The following is a 15,475-nucleotide window of genomic DNA, read 5'->3' on the forward strand; positions in this document are numbered from 1 at the left end:
CGTCACAACCCCTCCACCGTCTACTGTTCATCCAGCCATCCACACCACGGGGTCCTGTTCATCCAGAGGCAGCGCCACCGCTCACTGTTCATCCACCCCCCCCCCCCGCAACGCTCACTGTTCATCCAATCAATCAGCTTCAGTTAGTAGGAGTAGCGAAGGAATGGCTCGATCGGGTTCAGTTAACAGCCATCAATCGATCGCTCGGGTTCAGTAAAGCATAGCCTGCAGTGCAATCGCTCAGGTTCAATAGAGCCCAACGCCTCGCTCGGGTTCAGTTAGAGCCAACACCTCGCACACACGCGCATACGTGTATGAGAGAAACGCGCATCGCTCGGCCCCCGACCTCCCACCATAACCAGGAACTCCCCGAAATTTTCCTCCCCCTCGCTTCTACCACGGTTTTTTCCGTCATGGACGGCCCAAAGAATGTCATGCAGCTGCGTCTCCGGCCCGCCCAGCACGAAAAGCCCATTTTCTGTCATGAATTTTTGTCAAAGAAGTATGAGCCCACCATATCTATGATGATACTGGGTTTTGTCACAATTATCATCATAGAAGTGTCATATGTATGACATAAATTTTTTTCGTTCGACCCAAAATGTCACTGATGCGTCTTTTTTTTGTAGTGACACTGCGACCCTCGCAGCAGAACCACAAAGCAACCTTTCAAGGCAACCCACTAATTCGGCGATAGAAGCCGACGACTGGCCAACTCTCAGATTTTATAAACGGCCGCACAGAAGGTAATATTTTAAACTAAAAAAGCGTCGCATGACGCAAATGAACTCGTTTCATATTACAGGATCACATGAGCATGTTCATTCAAAAATTACATCCTTGGCACACTCATCCCCCACAAGGAGGTAACCCTTCAGGACACTCTCATAATACATTTCGGTGCAGCGATGCTCCTTGCCCTCCGGCGGCCCCTTCTTCACCAGCTTCATGGTGTCTAGCTTCGCCCAGTGCACCTTCGCCCGGGAAAAAGCCCTGCGCGCACCCTGGAGAGGGGCTCGCCAAGACACATCCGGAGTATAAGGCCCCTCATGGCCTGTTCGGCCGCCTTGTGAAGCTCGACCAATTGCTTCAGCTGGTCGCTCAAGGGCACGGGGAGTTCGGTCCCAGTATACTGAGACCAGAACAACTTTTCCGTCGAGCTCCCCTCCTGAGCTTGGTAAAACTCCACGGCATCCAGTACACTGCGGGGAAGATTTGCGAACGCCCTTGGAGAGCTTCGAATTAGGGTAAGTAAAAGGGAAGTTTCCTCCACATGCTTGCTTTGCATAACGAATGCCTTACCCGCTGTTATCTTCTTCACCGCATCAATCTCCTGGAGGGCCTTGTGGGCTTTGGTCTTGGCCCTCCGGACGCTTTCAAGCGCCTGCGCGAGCTCGGACTCTCGCGTCTTTAGAGTCAAGCTCCAAGGACTCGTGCTATTTGGCGAGAGCCTCGAGCTCTTGCTGCACCTCGCCTACTCGGGCTTCTTGCTTCTCCCGCTCAATGCGCTCCTTGGCCGCTTTGTCTTCAGCCTCGAACAACACCTTCCTCAGGGTTGCCACTTCGGTCGTGGCCCCTAGCAAATCCATGACGATCCTATTACTTTACACCCGCACTTCTTTTTAAATATATAGACAAGGGTATGGCTTACCTTTACTCTCCTCGAGCTGCCTCTTTTTAAGGCCAAGCTCGTCCTCGGACCGCTCCAGGTCCTGCTTCAGCGCAGAGACTTCTGCAGTACGTGTGGCAGCGGCCAGCAGTGAAGCCTGCACATACACATAGACATTTTTCTGATTAGACTCCTGAGTTAACATTTGATCCTCTATTCGGCCTTTCTTTCTGAACGCCGAACAGAGCATCAGGGGCTAGTGTCCGTGCGGTCATATTTTCCTATATCTTCATTGCTTACCTCAAAGCCTGTTAAGAGGCTGGCGCAAGCTTCGGTCAGTCTGTTCTTGGCGGACTGAACTTTCTCGATCACCGCACTCATGATAGTGTGGTGCTCTTCGTCGATGGAAGTGCCGCGAAGTGCTTCCACCAAGTTGTTCGGCGCCTCTGGCTGGGCAGAGGCCATCGGCACGGGCGGCTTGCCCCTCTTAATGAGGGGTCGCCTGCTGGAGTCTAGAACCATCGAAGGTTCTGGCGTAGTGTTCGGCTGGGGGCCGAACTTGGAGCCCTTGGGGATTTTGCTCCCTTTGCGCCCAGGGTCCGGAATGTCGCCTCGAGGCGGCCCCAGGACTACCTCCCCTTGGCCTGGTGCTTGTTGAAACAACAGTTCAACGTTTTCTGCGAGGCAAGGGGTGGAGGCGGTCGGAAGTGAATCGCTATTCATATCCAACGAGTCCAAAGAACCGTCCGACGAAGATACGTCGATACGGGCTCGGGACGGGCTGCATAATCATATTCGACATAAGTAGAAGAAGTGCAACAAAACATACCAATTACTATGGTATCCGGATACTTACGACTTCGCCAGGGGCTTGACCCTGGGGAACCACTCGTCGTCGCTGTGGGCGGCCGTATTGGAGCAGTCCGGATGGGGGGTCCTTCCCTTCTTGGACCCTTCGGCCTCCCCGGTTGGGTCGGCCTGCCTTTTCTTGTCTCCCAGCCTAGGGGGGAGAACGTTCCTCTTCCTCCTCCTCGTCTTCGTGGGAGGAGTGCGCGTCGGAGTCATCAGACGATGAGTCTAATTCAACCTTGTGCCGGAGACCCTTTCGGGTCCCCGCGGCCTTCTTCTTGGCCTTCTTCAGCGGCACCTCGTAAGGCGCTGGAGTCAGCATCCCCGTTAGGAGAGCGTCTGCAGGATCTGTGGGCAGGGGGGCTGGGCAATCAAGCTGCTCCGCTATCTTTATCCAGTCCTGTTAATGACATAGAAGCTTAGATCCTGCATATGACTAAACCGGGGCAAATAAATACCCTGAGAAATATAAAAACTTACTGGATTGGCGCGGCGCTTTGCACTGAGTCCACGGTCCTTGGTGAGGGAAGGAGGTACCTCGGCGCCCTTGAACAGCACCCTCCAGACATCCTCGTGCGTCGTGTCATAGAGCTCTCGCAGCGTCTGGTGCTTGGCCGAGTCGAACTCCCACAAATCAAATGCCCGTCGTTGACACGGGAGGATGCGGCTGAAGAGCATAACCTGGACCACGTTGACGAGCTTGATTTTCTTGCTCGTCATGTTCCGGATGCAGGTCTGGAGTCTGGTCAACTCTACCGAAGAACCCCAGGACAGGCCCTTCTCTTTCTAGGAGGTGAGCCGCGTGGGGATTCTGGATTGAAATTTGGGGGCCGCCACTCAGTTGGAGTCGCGCGGCTCGGTGATGTAGAACCACCCTGACTGCCACCCCTTTATGGTATCCAGATAGGTGCCCTCGAGCCAGGTGACGTTAGGCATCTTGCCCACCATGGCGCCTCCGCACTTTTCTTGCTGGGCACCCACCACCTTCGGTTTAACATTGAAGGTTTTCAGCCATAGGCCGAAGTGGGGCATGATGCGGAGGAAGGCCTCACACACGACGATATATGCCGAGATGTTGAGGATGAAATTGGGGGCCAGATCATGAAAATCCAGCCCGTAGTAAAACATGAGCCCGCGGACAAATGGCTGGAGGGGAAATCCCAGTCCACGGACAAAATGGGTAAGAAAAACTACCCTCTCATCGGGTTCGGGCGTAGAGACGAACTGCCCTGCGTCTGGCAGCAGGTGCGCGATATCCGCGGCCAGGTATCCGGCTGCCCGCAACTTTGCGATGTTCTCCTCCGTGATGGAGGAGACCATCCACTTGCCTCCTGCTTCGGACATGCTTGGAGTGGCTTGAGAAGAAGAACACGAGCTTGGGCACTAGAGCTCGAGTGTGCGTGAGAATGGATAAGCGAGGAGGTAGAAGGCCTGGGTAAAAGGGGGTAAATCCTTGTCCCTTTATAAGGGCGCAAGAGGCGACGTGTCTCCCCACTTGCCTGGTAAAACCGCTTATTCCCCAGGCACCATAATTGATGGTGTAGTTGGGTTACCCACGTCCATATTGATGAGAATCCCATAATAAGGGGGACACGATCTCTGCTTTGACAAGACGTGTCAAGAAAACCGCCCCATGTTATCTGCGGTGTTGGTTGAGAAAAACGGTTCAAATAATGACCGAGCCATGACATGACGTCGTGCTGTCAGAACGCGTGAGCAGATTAGATTTGTGGAAATATTATTCTCTCTGCGGCAGTATGTGGAACTTGTTTTGCAAAGCCGGACACTATTCTGGTGTTCAAAATCTTCTATGGACTATTCGAAGGAGGAACCCACCTTGCAATGCCGAAGACAATACTGCGCGCTGGACTCATCGTCATTGAAGCTTGGTTCAGGGGCTACTAAGGGAGTCCTGGATTAGGGGGTCTCCTGACAGCTGGACTATATCCTTTGGCCAGACTGTTGGAATATGAAGATACAAGATTGAAGACTTCGTCCCGTGTCCGGATGGGACATTCCTTGGCGTGGAAGGCAAGCTAGGCAATACGGATGTGTAGATCTCCTCCCTTGTAACCAACTCTAAGTAACCCTAGCACCCTCCAGTGTCTATATAAAACGGAGGGTTTAGTCCGAAGGACAACATACAATCATACCATAGGCTAGCTTCTAGGGTTTAGACTCTACGATCTCGTGGTAGATCAACTCTTGTAATACTCATATCATCAAGAACAATCAAGCAGGACATACGGTATTACCTCCATCAAGAGGGCCCGAACCTGGGTAAACATCATGTCCACTGCCCCCTGTTACCATCCGCCTTGGACGCACAGTTCGGGACCCCCTACCCGAGATCCGTCGGTTTTGACAGCGACAGGTAGCTTTTGTTTGGGCGCTTGAGGCCGTATTCTTCGGCTGCTAGGAAATCGGTCCATTTATCATTCAGTAGATCTTGGTCAGCTTGAAGCTGTTGCTGCTTCTTTTTTAGGCTCCTTTCTGTGGCTATTAGCTGGCGCTTGAAGCGCTCCTGCTCAACTTGTTCCTTGGGCATGATGAAGTCTTCGGTGCCGAGGCTCATCTCATCTTCGGAGAGCAGAAGGTAATTATCATCCTCCGAATCTTCGTGCGTGGCCTGTTTAACAGGGCTAACCTGCTCATCTTCCAGTTCATCTTGTTTGTTTGCTTTATCGACGGGGTCTTCGTTGTCTTTGGCACCTTTCGGAGTGTCATCTTCTCCTATGCCGGTGTTGCAGTCCTTACTACGTCCTGACTTAGAGCGGCGCCGCTGACGCCGGCGCTTGGACTGTATTTCGGAAGGTTTATCCTCAACTGGGTCTTCCTTATCATCGCCGTTGTGCTCCTTTGGTGCATCCACCATGTATACGTCATACGAGGAAGTGGCCTTCCAGCGTCCGGTGAATGGCGGGTTCTAGGCCTCTTCTTCTTCGGCATCGTCATCCATACCATCGATGTCCTCGGAGTCGTAATCAAGTTCGTCGGTCAAATCCTCGATCGTGGCTATAAAGTGGGTGGCGGGTGGGAAGTAAAATCACCGTCAGCCCCTAGTTCGAGCCGAATATAGTTTGGATGAGTACATGATGCCCCTCGACTTCAATCTGTTCTCCATTAGACGATACTTCTTTGTAGGTATGTTGTGGGTCGCCGAACATCATTTCCCTCGACTTCGATCCGATCACCACTGCCCGAAACTTCTTAGCAGGTATGTACTAGGTCGGCATGAACTCCCACTGGATGGCTTCCTTCAGAGATGACGGTAAAAAGTTGGTGCTCATGAACTTCATGAACTTCCATGAGATTATCCTTCCTCCGTTGGATTATATAGAGTTTTACCGTCGCGGTCCTAGTCATCTAGATTACCACGTTAGTTGGACGGACCTTGTTTTGCAGAAGATTGTAATCTACCAAGTGCCCACATGACATGCGAATTACATAGACTTCAAGCTAATTGCCTTGTGCAACCGCGGACTCGGCTATCTTTACGCCGGTGCCTTCTTTAGCTAGAGACAACTCAACTCGCAATGGATCATCGTCAAAGCTGATAAACACTTCTGTGATGCTATTGAACACAATGGCATCATCTATGCGATCGACAATGCAGATGGCACCTTGTATTTCTGGGACGGCGTGTGTAAGTTGTTTCCGTCCCATGTTAATGATGACGCCATGACACTGTTCTAACTTTTTGTGATGATTGGCATGTCCCTGTTTGAGCAGAATTTGAGTAGAACTTTGGCAATGTATTAGAGACGCCGGAAATCAGCTATATTTGAATTGAGTTAATTCATGCGATTGTGATCATGTCATTACAGCCAATTTGTACCCCTGAATAATCCAACGGTTAGGAATATATGGACATTCTCCTCATTTTACAGTAATCTATATACTACTACTAAATATGAGTGTGTATCAATGGCCATGTTGGTTTCCTCATTTTCATGATGTAGAAACATGCACCACACTGTTGGTTTCATCTAACCATACATTAGGGAAGTAAATGTGCATATGGAGAACTCTATATTTAGATGTAGTGAAATCCTGTAATGCTTACCATGTGTACATACCTATATTCGCCATTCAGCAATCAATGGCTAGAATAATATCCTCACAAAAAAATTTACCCACAGAACACGAGTATATAACAATGCATGGTCTGTTAGTTACCTTGAAGAATTTGTTTGTGAGGACAGAATATGATCACATAACATGCATGACATGGTAGTTTCCTGTGAAGAATCGATTGCGAGATAACATGAGTATAACCATGCATGGCCCTTCTATATTTTCAAACCCAGTATACATTTCCCTGTATTTTCCTCCCAGTTCCAACAGGGACGTATCAATGTTGTTTCTTGCATTATCCTACTCATACTCTGAACAATGCTGATCTTACATTAACAATTCCTGTCCTTTTTGATATGATCCAGTGTCCCTACAATTATTTCCCTTTGTAATCACACCACCTTTGCCAAAAACAGGGAAGCACAGCTGGTTCCTTGCTCGATCAGACGACGGGAAAAGACTGATGATCATTCGGACACATGAGCCGGAAAATTTATATTGCAAAAACCCCACTGTATACAAGCACCGTGAAATACGTGAGTATCCGGACAATGGCTGTTACGTCTATGAGCAGGATACCAACTTGTTGGGGCCTTCAGGATTTTTTAGTTGGCGGCGGGTAAACAGCCTTGGTTCACACTCTCTGTTTCTCAGACTCAATTATCCGATTAACTAGGAGATCACCGTTGGCAAGGACCTTGATGGCAGAGAGGCTCTGTTTGCTATGGAAAACTGTGTCTACACGACGAGCCCTAGGAGTTCGGGAGCAAACTCCCCTGATTGTCAACGATACAGGCTGTAGCCAAAAGAAGGTGAGAATGACAAAGGCATCCGGATTAACTTTGATCCTTCGATGTCTCAATTACGACAGGCAGTGATGTGGTTCAAGCCTTCAGTTTGATAGGTAATTGGGCTGTTGCGTCGAAAGGGTGGAGTACTGGTGTCTCCGGATCATTGGTCGCTGAAGCGGGGCTGCAAATTATGAGGGTTTTGGATCATCTCTTTGAGTGACTTTGTTGTCTTTGCTGCTTGTTCTAGATGGGTAGTTCTTTCCTTTGTTATGCATATTCCTTGTCATTTGGTCATCCTCGTCTATGTCACTCTTACTATGTAATAGTTGCCTCTGTTTAGAATGTCATTCTCGTCTGGATCACGAGAGTCTGAGCGCTGCAAATGGGTGCGTTTTGGTGGTGTGGCAAGACTTCTTATGAACTATCATGTCTTGTTGTTTATGTCAGTAGTAGTCACTAGTCAGTATTTGAATGTTGTATATATTGTTGTTTAAAACTGTTTATTCTCTCGAACTACTGGTGGGCTAAATGAGGGCATCACCATTAGAGTGTATCTCCTTTTTTCAAGTTATATAATTTGAGCTCAGTGTCTTTCGATGATGTACACTTGTTTGGGCCAGTGAGGTGTCGTTGAATATGGGCCGAGTAGTAATGCAATTCCAAACAGGTCAATTATGACTCTCAGGCTAGGCTCTCAAAAGATACTCGAAAAAAGGCCGGGTTCTCCAAAAAATGAAGAATAAGGTTTCTTAGGCCGACATGTGGGTGCCACCGGTGTTTTTGTGCGCTTGCGCGCCGAGCGCATGTTGGCGCATGTTCGAAATTCAAGATACTTTTTCATCCCCAATCTCCCGCCCCTCCCCCACCTTTGGAATCTCGATTCTTGCTCTAGTTCCCCCAAATACCCCTCCTGTACTCCCTGTACTCAGGCTCACTATCATGTCGCCGGTCAACGAGGATCTCCGAGCCGGAGATCCTGAGGTCCGTCCTGCCTTCGGTCACTGCGTGCTATCGCTCAATAGTGGCATGGCGACGGTTGACAACCAGTTTGCCGGCAAAGTGCTGATGGTAACTATCAACGGCGACTGGCCTCCCATCTCGCCGGACGACCTTGTCAAAGCTCTTGGCGTCGAAGTCTATCAGCCACCGGCCGATTTCTTCGTCAGGTTTCGGACAACTTTCGACTGCAGCCGTGTGTTCGAATTTTCTCGGCGTTTGTGCTGCGATGGCGTGTTGGTGAGATCTAATTGGTGGCACCCAGGATGGGGCTCGTTGCCCTCTAAGCTTGAGTTTTTAACAAATCTTACCTTCCACGGCATGCCTCGACGTGCTTGGAATAGCGAGTCCATGAATGAGCTTATCAACGACCTTGGAGGTGAGCTCGTAAGTATGTTTGTTCCTCCAGACAGCTAGGCTCTGACGGTTATGGCATGGATGAGGAAGTCATCCACCATACCGAAGGTGATTGGTGTTGAGATACCGGTGCAGGAACCAGGGTTGTACTATTCGTCGCCACCAAGGCCATCGTGGACCACATTAGGGATGTACCTATATCAAGTGTTTGTGCATGTCGAAGAAGTGGTCAATCCATCAATTGAAGTCCTGCCACCACCACTAGTGCCAGGTTCCGTCGACGACGTCCATTACAGGAGTCAACATCAGAATTTTCTCGTTTTGCTCAGAACGATGGATTGCACAGGGCCTACTCCATCGCGGGGCGGAGGCCACTACTTCTTTGGCAGAAGAGGCAGGGTTGGCTGCCCGGATGTGCTCTAATTTGAGGTAACAACTGAATCTTGTCAGATACTGGTTAAATCCGAGCTATGGGTGTGAAGTACTGATGTGCCAGTACATTTGATTGTGACCTGTTCTAATTTTGTACCTGAACTTTTTTTAGCAAGGGTAGCACGTCAACTTAAAGTGCTAGCAGAACTTATTGTGTTGTCTGTCTATTTTCTTTGCACAGCATTCAAGGGATGAACCGTTATGTATGAGTTCCTTGGTTTCAACATAGCCCTACCCATAGTGATCCACTGCTTCCATCCTGATTGTGCCGCCTGCGTGAAACTTTGTATGCAAGTTCAGTGTGCTATGATGTTATATATGATTGTGTCAAACTATATAAGTTTTTGCTGAGCATCAGCAATGCATATGGCTGAAAGTTGTATTTACGAGCATCGACCGATGGGTCTCTCTCTCTCTCCCACACACACACACGCACAAGTGGGACCCGTTGAATTATTTCTTTGCTCGTGACAACTTTTAATTAGGTTCCACTTTAATCTAACATTTTTCTTAAGTTATTAATTGAGCTCAGTGACTTCAAAAAGTTGTATAGAAGCCTTATTTGGGACTTTCCGGCGTCCCTGAATGTGGGCTGAGTAGCCATGTTAGGTCGTACTTTAAGAAATGCACCAAACGCGTAATTAGTTTAAAAAATATATTATTTTTGGAATTTGAAAATTTTAATTACATTACTTGTTGCGCGCGCAATATTTCGTTGGATTTTAACGTAATACAACTTTATTTTGAAATTATATTTAATCTGACTAGAAAATTTGGATAAAAATATTTCGGATCCCATAAAAATGTGGGAATTTTTTTGAATTTGTTTTGAGCGGTTGGTTGAAATTATTAATTGTTGTCCTATCTAGAAAATGGGTTGTACTTTTCACAAACTGTAAATGGGCTGTACTTTTAACAAAATGAGCTATACATTCTTACAAATCGCAAATGGGCTATATGTTCTCTGCCAAACACTTGTGGGCCTTCTAAGTTGACGCGTCCCCTAAAAAAACTAATTTAACGCGTATGCAAGGCTTTGTCAACAACTTATGGTTCTCGCAGCTGTGGCCATTGGATGTCCATCCAATGGATGTCGTGCTTCTTCTTGAATCTCAGATATTCTTGCTTCAGCCGCCCAAAAAATGATTCCTCCCCCTAACATCTGGGCGCACCGTTTCAGAGGCTGACCTGTGGGCCTACTAAGTTGACGCGTACCAAGGGCTTTGTTAACTTAGTAAATATAAATGATTCTAGCTGCAGTGACCGTACGATGTCCATCCAACGGCCGTAGTGCTTCTTCAACCTCTGGTCTTCTTGCTCCAGCCACGCAAAGCAGCGCCGGTCGTGCCGCATGCTCTTGCCTCCCGTGGCAGGCTGTGATGCCGCGGGGACCTCACCGCTCCTTACTACTCCCACCGCTGGCCAGGCCATCCCTCTCCTCACCCACACCCCCTGTTATTCTACGGTGATGGCAGCCTCACACCATAGCCGAACCAATGAACCCTCGTACTCCTCTCCGTGCGGGCTTCCACTATCGCGTCTTCCCTAGCTCCGCGTCGTCCCCTTCCCAGGCCTCGCCATCGTCCAGCGCCCTGGTGCTCTCGGCGCGGCATGGTCAACGTGGTCTAGGAATGACTTCCATCGGACGTGGACTGTACGTGGAGAGGCTGACAGTTGCGTCCACGACGGCAGCAAGGAAGTGCCTCCTTATTACGCGGAAAATAATGATTCCTGCACCTGACAGCAGGGACCCATCAGATGGGCCATCGTATTTCATGAAAAAAACGTTTCCCACCTCACTGCTGGGACCCACTGGATGGGCCACCATATTGCGCAAAAAAAACGTTCCCCCCGCTATCAGCCCGGGACCACCAGAAGTGCCTCTTTATTACGCACAAAAAAATGAATACTCCCCCTGCTGGTCGGGACCCACCTTGGTGGGATGCTGACTTGTGGGCCTACTAAGTTGACGGGGATGGAGTGCTTTCTCAACTTAGTTAATATGAATGATTCTAGCTCCAGTGACCGTACGATGTCCATCCAACAGCCGTAGTTCTTCTTCAACCTCTGGTCTTCTTGCTCCAGCCGCCCAAAGCAGCGCCGGTCGTGCCGCATGCTCCTGCCTCCCGTGGCCGGCTTTGCTGCCGTGGAGGCCTCACTGCCCCCTACAATTCCCACCGTTGGCCAGGCCCTGCGGCGACGATAGCCTCACACCGTAGCCGAACCAGTGAACCCTCGTACTCCTCTTCGTGCGGGCTTCCATTGCCACGTCTTCCCCGGCTCCGCATCGCCCCCTTCCAAGGCCTCGCCGTCGTCCACCACCCTAGTGCTCTCGGCGCGGTGTGGCCAACATGGTCAAGGAATGGCTTCCATCCGACGTGGGTTGTACGTGGAGAGGCTGACAGCTGGGTCCACAGCCGCAGCAAGGAAGTGTCTCATTGTTACGCGCAAAATAATTATTCCTCCACCTGACAGCGGGGACCCACCAGACGGGCCACCATATTTCACGAAAAAAAGTTTCCCCCTGACTGCTGGGACCCACCAGCTACATATTCGCATGCAAGGAAGTGCGTCCGGGAAAAAAAACGATTCGCCCCCTGACTGCTGGGACCCACTAGCTACATCTTCGCACGCAAGAAAGTGCCTTACAGTCGGGACCCACCTGGTCGAAGCATACTAGCGTTGTCATTATGGTCGCGAACGTGTACGTACATACTGGTCAATGTAGAGGCGCGCACGTGTCATAGTAGAGGCACGCACGTAGCATGTACACATACGTACATCGTCCAGTGTGCAAGAAAGAAACTACGGCCATGTACATACATACGGGTACGGTCTCGAACGCCTACTCGCGCATATGTACAGCCAAGGCTCGTGTACATGGCTGGGTCAGAACGGAGAAATCGCGTCGTCGTCGTGTTCATGGGGAGCCAACCGGCTGGGTCAGAACGGAATGCGTCGTCATGTTCATCGGGAGGGCTTGGATGGAACATCCGATGGAAATGAGGTCTGGCGTACCGCAGAACGGAGGAAACGGCCTTGTGTTCGACCGACAACATTCGAAACGGAATCATGTTCATCGGGAGGGGTCTGGCGTACCGCAAAACGGAGGAAACAGACCTCTTATGGTCGAAACGGGGGTCCTATTGATCGGGAGGGGTCTGGCGTACCGCAAAACGGAGGAAACAGACTTGTGTTGGAGCGCAACGGTCGAAACGGGGGTCCTGTTCATCGGGAGGGGTGTGGCGTACCGCAAAACGGCACTCCATGGGATACTGTTCATCTCCACCGTCGACCCCCTGCAGCCTCCATGGGCTACCGTTCATCCACCGTCGACCTCCTCCAGCCTCCAACTGCGACTGTTCATCCACGATCTCCTGTTCATCCATCCTCCACCGTGCGTAACTCCACCGGCTACTATTCAACGCGCCCTCTCAATGGGCTCCTGTTCAACCACCCCTCCACGGGCTACTGTTCATCCAGCCCTCCACGGGGTCTTGTTCATCTAGCCCCAACCGGCTCGATCGATTGGGGTCCTGTTCATCCAGAGGCAACACCACGGGGTCCTGTTCATCCACCCCCACCGGGAACTGTTCATCCAAACCCCCCCAGCAACACTCACTATTCATCCGGAGGCAACATCGATCGGCTTCAGTTAGCAGCAGTAGTGAAGGAATCGCTCGATTGGGTTTAGTTAATAGCCATCGATCAATCGCTCGGGTTCAGTAATGTGTAGCCTGCAGTGCAATCACTCGTGTTCAGTTAGAGCCCAATGCCTCGCACCAACGCGCGTGCGTGTACGAGAGAAACGAGCATCGCTCGGCCCTTACCACCCACCGTAACCGGGAACACCCCGATATTTTCCTCGCCCTCTCTTCTACCACGGTTTTTTCCGTCATGGACGACCCAAAGAATGTCATGCAGCTGAGTCTCCGGCCCGCCCAGGATGAAAAGCCCATTTTCTGTCACGATTTTTTGTCATGGAAGTAGGACCCCATCACATCGATGATGATACCTTGTTTTTCATAATTATTGTCATAGAAGTGTCATAAGTATGATAGAAAAAAAAATTCATTCGCCCCAAAATGTCACGGATGTGTCCTTTTTTTGTAGTGAAAGCACCATGAATAAAGTGTGAACCACCATCGGTCATTAAATATCTAGGGACTCCAAACCTCGAGAAAATAACTTCCTTAAGCATTTTAATAGAGGTGTTGTGATCAACACTACTTGGAATAGCTTCTACCCATTGAGTAACATAATCAACAGCAACCAAAATATGTGTATACCCATTAGAGGAAGGAAAAGGTCCCATGTAATCAAATCCCCAAACATCAAATGGTTCAACAGCAAGTGAATAATTCATAGACATTTCTTGATGCTTACCTATATTACCTATTCTTTGACATTCATCACAAGATGAGACGTACTTACGGGCATCCTTGACGAGAGTAGGCCAATAAAATCTAGACTGCAACACCTTGTGAGCAGTTCTATCTCCAGCATGATGCCCTCCATAAGCCTCGGAGTGACATTTCCATAGGATTTGTTCCTGTTCATGCTCAGGTACACAACATCTAATAATACCATCTACTCCTTCTTTATAAAGATGTGTGAGGGAGTCCTGGATAAGGGGGTCTCCAGACAGCCGGACTATCTCCATTGGCCGGACTATTAGACTATGAAGATACAAAATTGAAGACTTCGTCTCGTGTCCGGATGGGACTCTACTTGGCGTGGAAGGAAAGCTAGGCAATACGGATATGGATATCTCCCTCTTTATAACCGACCTTGTGTAACCCTAACCCTCTCCAGTGTCTATATAAACCGAAGGGTTTTAGTCTGTAGGACAACAACCATAACATTCAATCGTACCATAGGGTAGCTTCTAGGGTTTAGCCTCTCTGATCTCGTGGTAGATCTACTCTTGTACTACCCATATCATCAATATTAATCAAGCAAGATGTAGGGTTTTACCTCCATCAAGAGGGCCCGAACCTGGGTAAAACATCGTGTCCCATGCCTCCTATTACCATCCGGACTAGACGCACAGTTCGGGACCCCCTACCCGAGATCCGCTGGTTTTGACACTGACATTGGTGCTTTCATTGAGAGTTCCTCTGTCGTCACTGTTAGGCTTGATGGCTCCCACTATCATCGATAGCGATGCGGTCTAGGGTGAGACTTTTCTCCCCGGATAGATCTTCGTATTCGGCGACTTTGCACTACGGGCTAATTCGCTTGGCCATCTAGAGCAGATTGAAAGCTACGCCCCTGGCCGTCAGGTTAGATTTGGAAGTTTGAACTACACGGCCGACATACACAGAGACTTGATCTTTGATGGATTCGAGCCGTAGCCGGGCGCGTCGCACTGTCGCGATGGGCATGACCTAGCTCTGCCGCCAAACAGTACCCCGTAGGCCGCGCCCGCATCAGCTCCAACCCTTAGCTCGGAGCCAACTACGCCAATCAAGGATGGGTGGTTAGACACCGCCTCAGGGGCTGCATTCTCAAAGGTGATCGAGCCGAACACCAGCCTAAACCTCTGCGCAGCCCGTGACTCCAAGGTGCCGGACTCTTTTCCAGACTCCAAACCATCCGTGCCCCTGCCAATCGAATCCGATTGGGCGCCGATCATGGAATTCACCGCCGCGGATATCTTTCAGCACTCGCCCTTCGGCGACATTGTGAATTCACTAAGGTCTCTCTCTTTGTCAGGAGAGCCCTGGCCGGATTATGGCCAACAGGATTGGGATGCGAACGACGAAGAAATTCGACGACCACCCACCAGCCACTTCGTAGCCACTGTCGATGATTTAACCGACATGCTCGACTTTGACTCCGAAGACATCGACGGTATGGACGACGATGTAGGAGACGAACATGAACCAGCACCTATAGGGCACTTGGAAGCCACCTCGTCATATGACATATACATGGTGGATACACCCAAAGAAGGCAATGGCGATGGGATAGCGGAGGATGACCCCTCCAAGAAGCAGCCCAAACGCCAACGACAGCGGCGCCGCTGTAAGTCCTGCTAAAGCAAAATTGGTGATACCAGCACAGGAGATAATAACACTCCGGATACTGCTGAAGAAAACAACGAACCCCTCCAGCAAGATTTAGAGCAGGAGGATGGAGGAGCCAGCTCTCCTGACAGAGCGGCAGACGGAGAGGAGGAGGATGACAATCACATGCGCCCCTCCGAAGACGAGGCAAGCCTCGGCAACGATGAATTCGCCGTACCAGAGGATCCCGTCGAACAAGAGCGCTTCAAGCACCGGCTTATGGCCACGGCAAATAGCCTTAAGAAAAAGCAGCAGCAGCTTCAAGCTGATCAAGCTCTGCTAGCTGACAAATG

Source organism: Triticum urartu, chromosome 5A (assembly GCF_056163025.1).
Source record: "Triticum urartu cultivar PI428250 chromosome 5A, HENAU_Tu73, whole genome shotgun sequence".
NCBI classification, from domain to species: Eukaryota; Viridiplantae; Streptophyta; class Magnoliopsida; order Poales; family Poaceae; genus Triticum; species Triticum urartu.